This window comes from Vombatus ursinus, unplaced genomic scaffold (genome assembly GCF_900497805.2).
Source record: "Vombatus ursinus unplaced genomic scaffold, bare-nosed wombat genome assembly UNPS02009132.1, whole genome shotgun sequence".
NCBI lineage: Eukaryota > Metazoa > Chordata > Mammalia > Diprotodontia > Vombatidae > Vombatus > Vombatus ursinus.
Window position 1 is genome coordinate 16,344,912 of NW_020948910.1, and position 13,276 is coordinate 16,358,187.

The following is a 13,276-nucleotide window of genomic DNA, read 5'->3' on the forward strand; positions in this document are numbered from 1 at the left end:
GGGCAAATCATTTAACCTCTGTTTCCTTCAATTTCTTCAACTATAAAATGGAGATAATAATAACACCTACCTCCCAGGATTGTTGTGAGCATCAAATGAGATAACATTTTTAAAGCACTCAGCACAAAGCAAACATATAGTAGGCCCATTGTCCATGTGAGCTATTATTATCAATAACAACAACTAGCCTTTCTATGGAGCTTCTGGTCTTTTAAACATCCCTAATTCTTCTATCATATCCATTTTTTTTTGGCCATGGTCTTTGGTCTGCTCACCAATTTGGTGATTGTCCCCTGGATGTGCTCTGGTGTCAATTCCATTCCTAAAATGTTGTGTCTTTAACTCTAAACATGGTTTGAACAAGGCAGTGGAACTATCAGTTTCTTTGTTCTTGACATCATGGATCTCTTAATGTAGTCTAAGAGCTACATAACTTTTTTGTCTGCCATGTCATTCTTTATTTATATTAGGCTTGTGGTCCACTAAAACTCTCAAATCTTTTTTTTTCCACACAAATGGTTGTGTAGTCAGATCTCCTCCTCCCATCCTCATGCTGTACTTGCATAGTCATTTTAAAAGAGTTTACATTTATCTTTTAACTTTCATTCTTATTAGATTTGACCCACCCATCCATTCAATAAGCACTGAATATTGAGATAATTTTGGATTTTATCAGCTAGTACATTCTTTATCCCATCCAGCTTTGTGTCTTCCATAAATTTGATAAATCTGCTTTTTATGTTTTGATCACTCATTGATAAAAATATTAAACAGCACATAGGGGTAATTATAGCTGGCATTCATAAAACACTATCTACATCATCACTTTTGATCTTCCTAACCACTTTATGATGTACCTAGTGTTCAAATATTTGAGATGAGAAAATTGAGGCTCAGAGATAGTAAACAACTTGCTCACAGTCACACATTTAGCAAAAAATAAATAAGATTTTTAATCCTGGTCACTGTTGACTTTTGTGTCCTTTGCATTATACCACATTGCTTCTTGGTCATTCTGCTAGATACTTCTTTGCAAGTTGACATCAACCCATTAGGGACCATGGTTTGCCTCACTCTTGCAGTTCAGAATCCACCTAACAATATTATTAACTGTGCTATGACTCTTCTTCATATATACAAGGATGTCATGAATGACTGCCTTGAAATCCTGCTATATTCTATCTACAGAATCAAATGACTCTAATGACCTTGAACAAAAATGAATGAGGGGAGAGATTGGACATAGTCACATTTATTGATGGACAGTAAGATTAATATGTGAGATTTTTAAATACACACAAAAATAGTTCAGTACATATATATGCACGTAAACTCAGTGTTGTTATATCAATCATGTCTCATTTTTCATGACCCTATTTAGGGTTTTCTTTGCAAAGATACTGGAGCAATTTGCCATTTCCTTCTTGAGCTCATTTTACAAATGAGAAAGATGAGGCAAACAGGGTTAGGTGACTTGCCCAGAGTCACATAGCTAATAAGTGGTTGAGGCCAGTTTGAACTCAGGTCTTCCTGACTCCAGGTCTGCTGCTCTATCTATTATGATACCTAGCTACCCTATGTACATAAATGCTGGGGGATATTAGAATGGAGAGGAAGAAAAGAACTAGTGATGTTTTATAAAGACCAAGTATACATTTATTCAGGAAGGGAATAGGATATAAATGGGGTTCTGAACAATGTTGGCTGGGGGTTGGAGGAAAGGGATAGGGGAGTTCTCCCAGAAGTATGAAAAAAATGTTCAGACATAAGAGAGGGAGGGCTATAGATCAGACATGATCAAAATTTTGTCTGGCTGGATCAGAGGCCATAGAAAGTGGAGAAATAGGAAATCATGTTGTGGTAACATAGTAGGGCAAGCTGGTAGAGGGGCTTGTAATCTGTCACAATAAGCTGAGTTTTGAATCTATGATATAATCATAGATTTAGAGTGGGAAGGGACTTCAGAGGTTGTCTAATCCAACTACTTCATTTTCCAGTTGAGGAAACTGAGGCTCAGAGAGGTTAAGTGTAACACAGGTATTAGGTAGTAGGGCCAAGGTTTAAATTTCCATTAGTGAGGATAAAAAAAAAATAGTCTTTAGACAAATCTGAGGGGGTGAGACTTCATCACAATATATCACAATGTTTAGTGGCAAGAATGGAGATTAGAAAGGGAAAAAAAGGGGCAGATCCAACAAACACAATAGAAGAACAAATGGTATGATATAAAAACTTATGAAAGACTAAGGGCAGTGATTGGTATAAACTATCTCTAAGGATTTGACAGAATGATAACTGAAGCTGAAGAGGTAGATAGGGGCAAAAAGCAGGTTGGGAGTAAAGACTTTTTACTTCACTTACTTCATTCACCATGTTTAATTTTAGTTGGAGGCAAGATACTAAGATCTATAGGACTGAAAAGTTAAGGAGACATCAGGTCTGAAGACCACTGGAAACTATTAAATTCGGTGGGATCCCTAAAGGAGTATATATGTTAAAGCAAGCTAGGGAATATAGCAAAGCAGGAGGAGAGCCAGGGAAGATTTTGTAGGTGTGACTCAAAGATAAGAAGAAAACCAGAAGACAATGTTTCCAAAACTCAGGCCAGAAAGGGTGTTTAAGAGGGGAGTGGAATGCGGTTTTGAATATAGCTGACAAGTCCAGAAGGATGAGAAGAGAAAAGAGATGATTGGTTTTGGCTGAGATGAGGTTTTGGAAGACCTTAGAGGGTGATTTCAGTTGAGTGGCTGGGCCAGGAGCCAGATTACAGAAGTTTGAAGACAGATTTTGAGGAGAGAAATCTGAGGTAGCGTTTTTAACTTCTGAAAGTTAACCTTTCAAGACATGAATTTAAATTTGGGCGACGTGTGGATCTATTTTTCTTTCAGGTTGTGATTAGAAACATGCCATCCTGTCTAAGCCAAGTAGTCTTCACCCACTCACCTAAACTGACTCCCCTTATAGTCCCTTATTGCACACCTATGCCGCAAAAGCTCATTTCCTTTCTATGCTGGCTATGATATACCCAGGGGTTCTTCACAGACTCCCTAGACTCAAAAAATATGCCGCAGCCTGAGATCCTGTAGTTTAAAGGAAAGAGAGTTGTTGTGGGTGAAAAGGAAGGGGGTAAAGACAGGAAAAAAAAAGATAAAGAAGGAAGCAGTATTTCAAGTGAAGCCAAGACTTTCTATGAAGAAAGATGTTTCAGATGGAGATAATCCATAATTACATTGCTGTGAACACTCCCTCTACTGACACACGTTGCATTCATTCAATCAAGAAATATATATTAAGCATATTAAGCATGTTCCATGCTCTGTGCTAGGTGAGGGGAATGCAAACATAAAGAATGAAGCAACATTTATTCCCCAAGAATTTACATTCTAATAAGACAGAAAACAGATACATACATTAATACATATCGAATGAAAATAAAGAGAATAATACAAATAGTAACCCCCTGATTTAGTAGATGGTCTTTGAGAGTTGCTGTGATTCAAAAACTCATGACCTTGTAGACAATCTATTGAGAATTTGCTGAAGCTGGCTTTCTTGGGATATGTAATCTCTTGGTGCATCTTTGCAGTTTGGTAAGATCTTTCAGAGCTTATGCCTGGCATAGGAATCTAGGATCACCTCAAAGTTATGATGAGGCAACAGAAGGGGATTTTCTTATGTAAGACATTATAATAATATTAAATCACACTATTACTAAAAACAAAACACTTTCTAATACATCTTCACTTTGTTTCCACAATATCTTTATTGTAGAGATAGGATAAGATTTGATACTCTTTCCAGATTAAAAAAAATCAAAGTCCAAAAAAGATGTATATTTTTCAAGACTGTATCACCAGCTATATAGAATCTGGTCTCTTGGCTATCAGACAACTAGCTTGATGGTTCAGTGGATAGAGTATTGGATCTGGAGTAAGTAAGACCTGAGTTCAAATCTAGCCTCAGATACTTACTAGCTGTGTGATCTTGGTTAAGTCCCTTAATCTCTGCATTGGTTTCCTCATTTGTAAAATGGGGAGAAAAATAATATGTACCTTCTAGAGTTGTAGTGAGGATATTTGCAAACCTTAAAGTGTTATATAAATTTTTTGTTCAGTGATTTTAGTTGTGCCTGATTCTTTGTAATCCAATTTGGGGTTTTCTTGGCAAAAATATTTCAGTGGTTTGCTATTTCTTTCTCCAGCTCATTTTACCGATGAAGAACTGAGGTAAACAGAGTTAAGTGGCTTACCCAGGGTCACACAGCTACTAAGTGTCTGCGACCAGATTTGAACTCAGGAAGATGAGTCTTCCTGACTTCAGGCTGAGTTCTCTATCCACTGCACCAATACGAGCTATTACTATTATTTTGGTTTTACTTTTACATTGTTATAATAAATTTAATTTTTTTTAAATTGAACTTGGTCATAAACATATATACAATTTGAATATAAACAATGTGGGTAAAAAGTGTATTATACATATAAAATATATATTGTAATAGTTTTTAGTAAAATGAATTGCTTTATTTACGTCCCCTTCTCTTCTGAACTTTTATTTTTCTTTAAAATACTTTTTGATGCTCTTTTATTTCCTTTTTCTTTTTAATCTTTCTTGCTGCATTAAACTCATGTTCCCTAGACCCTTACCTCATTTGCTCCCCCTCATTTATAAAGTCCCTGTTATGTAACAAGTAAGCATAGTCAAGTAAAACAAATTGACTCATGGCCAGGATGGCATTTGTCCACTAGACTCTTCTGTTTCCCAAACTCTAGAGGGTTCAGAGGGTCATACTAAAGGGTCAACTTGATCATTCTGGTGATAATTCCAGTTATGATTATTTTATGATCTTGCCATGAATATTTATCTTATTTTTAGATCAGAAAATTTGGTCCAATTTAATGTTACACTGAATTAACAACAGTACAGTAAATGTGGTACATGGTATAGAGAGCTGGCCTCAGATCCAGAAGGATCTTAGTTCATGTTCCCTCTGGACACATATAATCTGTGTGATCCCAGACAATGTCTCAGAATACTAGGCAGCTCTTTAAACTAATAGGTTGCAGAAAAGGTACCAACCTGCACTGGTAGAAGGAACTTACTCACTGAAATTCCCTATCCCAATGAATTCAAGGTCCAACCTCTATCTCTATCCCCAATTCAATCTATGGATCCATTAAGGTATACTTATTTTAATAACTGGACCCTCTACCATGCCATGAAGGTCAAATAGGTAGAACTCTTTAGAAGCAAGACTGAAAGATTAAAGACATGAACTGTATTCAGAGTGTACTCTGGCTCAAATTCCTCAAAATATAAACCATGCCACTTTATATGAGTACCTATTGATCACAGTTACTAGGAAAGTACTTAAGTTTGTGGGGCAGTCATTACAGACTAAAAAAAAAAGATAGTTTTTCAACACATTTTGTCTTTTTATTATTAAAATTGGTAGTGAGATAGAAAGCCATGGTCAAGAAGACCTGGGTTAATGTCCCATCTGTGACACATACTATGTGATCCTGGGGGAATCATTTAGCTTTTCAGTGGTCCCAATCAACTCTCTAAGACTATAAGCTTCAGGACATTTGCTGATCTGTACTGGCAGAGGGAGTTTGCTCCCCATGAGTTTCCAACACCAATGAAATTATGTGTTCATAGTTAGGAACTTGCAAATAATTCCTTCTATTAGATGCTAGCTCCCCATCACTATCTCTAGCCCTCAAACTATCAATTTGCTAGACTGTACTTAGCTAAAAGGTAAACATTATAGGTGACCCAAAACACTATTGTGCTAACTGCTCACTCAAACAATTCACAGAACCATGAAGGAAAAGTAGGAAGGGATATCAGGAAACATCAAATGTAATTACAGCATGAAAACATAATTCCATTAGAGATGCTGTATGCTTTTGTGGAATGCTCACTGATGCAATTCAAAAAAATCTGATATCCATACTACTTCCATTATGTTACCAATGATTATTGACTTTAACACACACATAACAGCTGGATATTCAGAAATGTGTGATTTTTAAAGGAATTTGTCCAAGGTGGGTTGCTTAAGCTATTACAATTGTTTAGTTCTTCAAATTCCAAATAAAATTACTTACACTATTATTTTCTGTATTAACATTCTTTTGCTTTTACATTTTAGATTTATTGAGAAAGGGAGAAAAAATAGTATTGTTGTTGGCCAATCTTTTTATTGACTCCATGTTTCTGGAGTCCTATGAAACCTCTCTGCATAGCTCAAGTATGGGTAGGGAAAAACCCATGGAGAATCCATTTTATGCATTTTATAACCATGCAGACAAATGAAATTTTGAAAAGCAAAACAACAATGTTCTATCAAGCAAGCATGGGAATCTGAAAGAAGAAAAATGTATTTGAATACTGTAGAAGAAGAAGCCTCAACTGCACTGAGGGCTGCCTGTGTGTTTTTCATCTATAGTGACTCCATATCATGTGTGCTACCAAATCCAGGACTTGGTAAGCGTTTTGGCAAAACATCATTTTCTATTTTTTTTTTTTCTAAGTTTGAGGCTTGCTGGAGTGTGAACTAGCTGTTTCCACTTCTTCCCTTCCAACCCCTCCCCCACCCACCACCACAACCCGCTCGTCATTGGCTGTGTCAAGTTTTGAAACTAGTTTAAAAAAACATCCTTTGGTGAGCTGGGCCAGGGACCTGTTGTCAGAGAGAACCATTTAACCAATAATGCCAGAGGGGCTAGAGACAGATTTCCCACAAGCCAACAAAAACTGAGCTTGTCAGAGGTTGCAATCTTATTTCTAAGAGAAAGTCTAAAGTTTTGCTTTCAAATATTTAATTTTTCCCCCCAGTTGACTGAGTCACGAAAATTGCTAATTCAATATAAGCACCATACGTATGTCCCACACTTTTCCAACTTAAAGGTCCAGAGCTCTGAGAACTGAAGTCGGTGACTAGGGGTAAGGTGAGTATAGCCATAACAACTTGGCTATGTGATGTAAGGCAATGCTCTGAGAGTCCCCTGCCTTACCACACTCCCAGGAAGGAGCTGCCAAGGCCTGCAGTCCCACTAGTTTATCAGACATTTGAAAATGAAACCCACTTCTGGACTAAATCCCAAATTCCACGTGGAGATGTACACATGCTTTGTTCACTTTCATCGAATGCATTTAGAAATATGGCATACTCTCCAAATCAGTATTTAGCTGACACTCCAATTCAGCTTTAGTGAATTTTGGCTTTGGGTTCTAAGGAGAAGAGGTATTTAAAAACTTGGAAAGAGAAAACAGTGTGGGAATGGAGAAATGAAGTGAAAAGTGTGTTGGGGGCTGGGCAGGAGGGAAAGCACGCTTACACATACATATAGAGTAGTTCTATACAGGTTCAAAAATGGCTAATGAAATTTAATATGAGACAAACAACTTCTGCCAATTTACTTTGTGTACTGCTCTATTAAAAATACTGGAACTTTTCCCTAGATATGTTGTTGAATACAAAAGAAAAAAAAAAACAGCTCTTTAGCCCTTACATATGTGATTCCAAGCCAGATGTTACCAGTGTATAACCAAGTCAGGATCAAGTACAGCATTTCTCTATATCAAAATACTAATGCCTTTTAGTTGTGTTAGTGCAGAGTATAAATTGGAGCCAGACTGTCTGCCTGTGGACCTCTCCACTGGATTGGGCCATCAAATGGAATTCCTCCTCATGGGACACAAGGTAAAAATATCTCAGGAGAGCCAGTAATTATGTATTTTTAAAAGAGAGACAGATAGGACTTTTGGATTTTTTTTTAAAGAGCTTACAGTGCTCAAATCCTTGAAATAGTTATTCTACTGGGAACAACAATGCTTTAGTAGGTGATGGCATTCAGAGGCAGAAGATGCTCAAGTTTATTGAAACAGAGAAAAGTCAAACCAAGTTTAAAAGTAAGAATGGATGGGAAGTACTAGATGTACCAGAACAGCAAGATCCCTTATGTTAGTCAGTGTGGTAGACTGGAAAGTACTTTGGACTCAAAGATCTAAGTTCAAACCTAGCCTCCGTCACTTGTAACATTGGACAAACACACTAACTTCTCTGGGACTCATTGTCCTCAGGCATAAAATGAAGAGGTTGGATTAGATGGCCTGGGATCTCTTCCAGATCTTTCAGTTAAGTCATTTTCTTTGGTTGTGTTCAACTCTTCATGACCCCATTTGGGATTTTCTTGGCAGAGATACTGGAGTGGTTTGCCATTTCCTTTTCCAGTTCATTTTACAGATGAGGAAACTGAGGCAAACAGCATGAAGATCCCTTAGTTAGTAAGTGTCTGGATTTGAATTCAGGAGGATGAGTCTTCCTGACTCCATGCCCAGTGCTCTATCTACTGAGCCACCTAGCTCCAGGTAGGGCTATGATCCTTCTTTCACAGTGATATACAGAATTTCATTGGAATTGAGTTTATGAATCAGGGTATAAAATGGCATGTTAATTAAACCTATAGATTCAAGTCTACTGTGTATTTAGATCACGGTCAAATCTATATATCCTGCCTTCATTTCTTTCCTAAATTCTAGCCCACATTACCAGCTACTTACTGGATGTTATCACTTACCTGTTGGTTATTTTCACATGAATATCCCATAAGCATCTCGAAATCAACACAACCACAATGGAATTTATCATCTTGCCTTCTAACTTCTGTATTTTTGCTCAAGGAAACACCACTATCCCTGTTACTCAGGTTCACAATCTTTACAACCACATTTAGCTCTTTCCTTTCACTCACTTTCCATCTCCAGTCATTTGTCATGTCTTGACCATTCTATCTCTAAACATTTCTCTCATCTTTCTCCTCTCTGCTCCTTTGATCACTACCCTGCTGGGTTCAGGCCAACAACATTGTCATAGTTACCAAACAGATCTAATAGCTTCCAAACCTTCATTTATCCAATCTATTCTTCCCATGACTGCCAAAAATAATCTTCCTAAGGTACAGGTCTGACCTCAAAAACCTACTCAAAAACCTTTATAAGATCTCTGTTGTCTTGAAGATAAAATGCAGAAAACTCATCTCCTCCACATTTGAAACTCTAAAAATATACCTCACCTTCCCTTTCTAAAATTATTTGACATTACTTTAATCCATTTAGTTCATATTCAGGGCAAACCAGACATATAACTATTTACTGAACTATGCTGCCTGCTACCTGGAATGCATCCTCTCAGAATACCTATCTTCCTTAAGGCCCTGATCACCCTTGTTGTCCAAGCTGTCTCACTCTTCAAATTACTTCATTATACTTATCTGCACACCTGTCCTACCCATTCCACCCCAGAAAAATGTTAGTTTTCTGGAAGAAGAGATTTTTTAATTTTTTGGTTTATTTTTTTCTTAGCCCCATTACTTAGTCCAATGTCTTGCATCTAGCTGGTTCTTAAATTAATGTTAGTTTTATTAAGTTGCTAATTCACACTGGCTTTCAATATTTTGTTTTGGGTGGAATGACTGAAAAATTTGGCTCTTCTACCAAAGACTGCATCTCTCCCCTCAGACCCCACTGTTCAGTATTCAGAATGTTTACCATTCTTTCTAGTGGGGGGACTGTGATAAATGTTGTCATGAATTGTTCTTTGCAAATGAGCACTAAAGAGAGCAAAGCCTGGGAAAATAGGGGCTTTGGGTTGTTGTTATTTGTTTGTTGTTTTTTTTTTTGCAAGTAAGAACTCCCCTAGATGTAGAAAGGAGGACAGTCCTATCCAGGGAAAAGAGAAAGTTGTCACCAACCCAAGGTTTTGAATGACAAGCTTCAAATGTATTTATGCCTAGGTATCTAAGAATTTATATAATGCTTTAAGGTTTACTAAGTGCTTTTCATATTTTATCTCACCTAAAGTTTACAACTCTGGGAGCTAGGTGCTATTATTATCATCACCCCCTTTTTGAATAGTTAAGGAGACTGAGGCTAAGAGAGATTAGATGACTTAACTAGGGTCAACACAACTATTAAATGCCTGAGGCAGAATTTGAACTTAGGTTTTCCTGATTCAAAGTCCAACACTCTACTGTGCCATCTGATATGTGTGTATATGCCTGTGTATATAAATATATATTTATATAACATATATTAATACATATATGCATGTATCTATAATAGCTAGCATTTATGCAATGTTTTGAGGTTTACAAAATACTTTAATATATGTTAATTTATTTGATCCTCATAGCAATCCTAGGTAGGTGGTATTATTATCTCCATTTTACAAATAAGGAAACTGAAACAGAGTTCAAATGACTTGCCCAGAGTCACACAACTACGTATCTAAGGCAGGATTTGAACTCAGGTCTTTCTGACTTTAAGTCCAATACTTTATCCATTAGGAAACAAAATCATGAACCAAATGATACTAAATAAAAGTTAAAGCAAGCTAAGCAATGAAAAACCAAGCTAACATACAATGAGTTTTGAGAATTTTTACTTTAGATAGAGACAGCGAAGGGATCCAGTAAGGAAAATATCTGCCTCCCTAAGTGTAAGAAGTGAAGTGAAGATGATTGTAAGTGAAACCCTAAGGGTGTAGCCAATTGTTGGTAGTGCTCTTGATTCAGGGTTGAATTCTGATCTCTCACTTGTGATGACAGCAGGAGCTGAGAGAGTGCTTCAAAAGTGGTTAGCTAAATCCCTGGGGATTAAACAGAGCATCAAAAGCATCACTTGAAAGTATTCTTGTTAGCCAATTGGAGAGCAGATAGGCTGGTGGGCAAGGGGGTACGTTTAGCCTCTGCTCTTCAAATGTTTATGGTGATTAAGTGTGGGAGAGAGAGATGCCAATTGAGACCCAGAATTGTACTGAAGTAAAAATATAATGCATTATCAAGTCTTTGTGAATTTATTTATTTTTTTTATTGAACCCAATCCAGGTCCTGCCAATTTCTTGAATTTATACCCTTGAGACTGATTCATAGCAATGCAAAATAAACCCAGCTGCTATGTCAGCTCTAACTTGGTTATTATACTTCCCCTATTAAGCTCTTGATCCTGGCCTTGTCCCAGTGCCTTACTGCATTTACCATACAGGCATTGAGAAATTGGATAGTAGGATAGGGGAAGTAGGAGTGGAAATTTGGTTTGAGGACTTCATGAGGTCAAGTTAACCTGATGAAGGAGGGCCAGGAACATTTTGTGAGACGCTACACTTCCAAACAGTTTTGCAAGTGCTCTCTATTGGCTCCCAATGTTTCAAAAGGATCACATGGTTCTAAATAGTCAGGCAGATGCTAGATCAACTATACAGTTCAGCCAAGTCTTTCTGGTCATTTAAAAATTGCAGCTCAAAGGGGTGATGGACTCTAGAGATGAGGAATGATAAATGTAGTTTATAATGTGGCCAACATCTTGTGTTTGTTTTGCTGGACTATGTATATCTCTTGTAAGGTCTTGCCACTGGAGTCCAAAGACTGGAAGCTGATGACTTTACACAGCTCTACCTCACTTAAATCCAATTTACTTGCAAGTGGAGACATCACCCTCCTGATGTCATTGGTCCTCTTCCAGAACTAAGGATGAATAATAATAAAAGCTTCTACTCAGGGAGGGGATGTGAGGATTGTAGATTAGTGAGTAGTGACAGATATGCAAAAAAGAATTAGTAAAACATTTACAATGTAAATGTACTTTGGAAGCAACAAAATAATGTAGAAGGGACACAATTAAATAGCTTCTTACTAAATTTAACTTACACACACCTTAAAAATTATATATAACAGAAGTTCACAGTGTATCATATAAAATGCTCTTTGCACATTAACGTGTTGTGTTTTTTAATGCCAATTAAGTTAATAAAATGATAATTCAATTTTAAAATAATAGCATGGCAGGCTGAACCCCTTGGATTTTGAAGAGTCACCCTGGACTTCACTCAAGGAAACAGAACCAACCATCCTGACTCCAACTGTATTCAGTTCAACTCAACAAACTTTAATTAAGCAAGAGAGGAGAAGGATATGATCCTTTCTCTCAAGAAACTTATGATCTTCTGGGGAATGGGAGGAGAAATTATACACACACACACATATACATATATTATTAAATTATATACATTTACTATTTAATAATATGTTATGTTTATACTATATGTGTATATATACATACATGTATACAAATATACACACACATGCATACAAATAAATATAGCATCGGGTATTAAGTGAAAGGGGCAATTAAGAGGTCCTGACACAATTCTCTAGAAAAATTTGAGTCTGGAGAGAATGCATTTTGTTAAGGATTTTGTAGGATCTCAGAGCTACCTGCCTAGTCAATAATTTACCATTAGCATAGGTACCTAAGACAGGTGGACAACTTATTGACTCCACCATGTGTTTAAAAAGTATTCAGAATGTAATTGGTCAGACCAAGCATTAAATCTATAATAATGCATACAAGTGAAAGCTAGCTAATATTATGAGGCACGTAAATAACAGGAACGGGAATGAAACCATTAAGGAAAGTAACTGAGAGGCACACCACCAATCAGTTCAGAAAAAAAGAAACAAGAAGTGAAGAGCTAAGAATTTTATGAAGGATTGTACCAAGCTAAGCTCATGAACATCAATAATGAAAGAAAGTATCCCTAAATAGGCAAAGACTGGTAAGTAGAATGGGTATGTCTGCTTGTGAAGGGACAGATTAACATACAAAGGATGAAGTAAATGGGGTAAATGAAAGCCAGAAGTGAAAAAGAATGATCAGAGAACATAATCTAGATAACTCATGTATATGTAGTGCTTTAGAATTTACTGAGTGTTTGTCTCAAAACAACCCAATGTTTGTAGTGCAAACATTATTCTCCTTAAGAATCTCTTTGGATTATTTTTTTTAAGGGAAAATAATTAACAGTTACATTTTTAGAATGATTCAGTTTTCCTCAAAGGCAGAGGAATAGCCCAAGATGATCTAGTGAAAGGCTTTCTTTCAGTGCTTTGATTCTTAGTCACTAATAATAAGGATGATGATAATATTAATAATGATAACTAGTACTTTTATAGCACTTCAAAATACTTTACAATTACTATGTCATTTGTTCCTCACATTTACCCTGGGAGGTAGGTGTTATTATTACCCTTATGTTATAGATGGGGACAGCTAGGTGGTATAGTGGGTAAAGCGTCAGCCCTAGAATCAGGAAGATTCCTCTTCCTGAGTTCAAAGCCAGCCTCAGACATTCACTAGCTGTGTGACCCTGGGCAATTCACTTAATCCTGTTTGTCTTCCTCATCTCTAAAATGAGCTTGACAAGGAAATG

General features: G+C 36.8%; 1 protein-coding gene across 2 annotated transcripts in view; it reads right to left on the reverse strand.

The window, feature by feature from the left end:
* The window catches only part of EYA4 (EYA transcriptional coactivator and phosphatase 4), an 87,815-nt gene that overhangs the window by 22,900 nt on the left and 51,639 nt on the right, over nt 1-13,276 (reverse strand). The gene's annotated exons all lie outside the window — the stretch shown is intronic.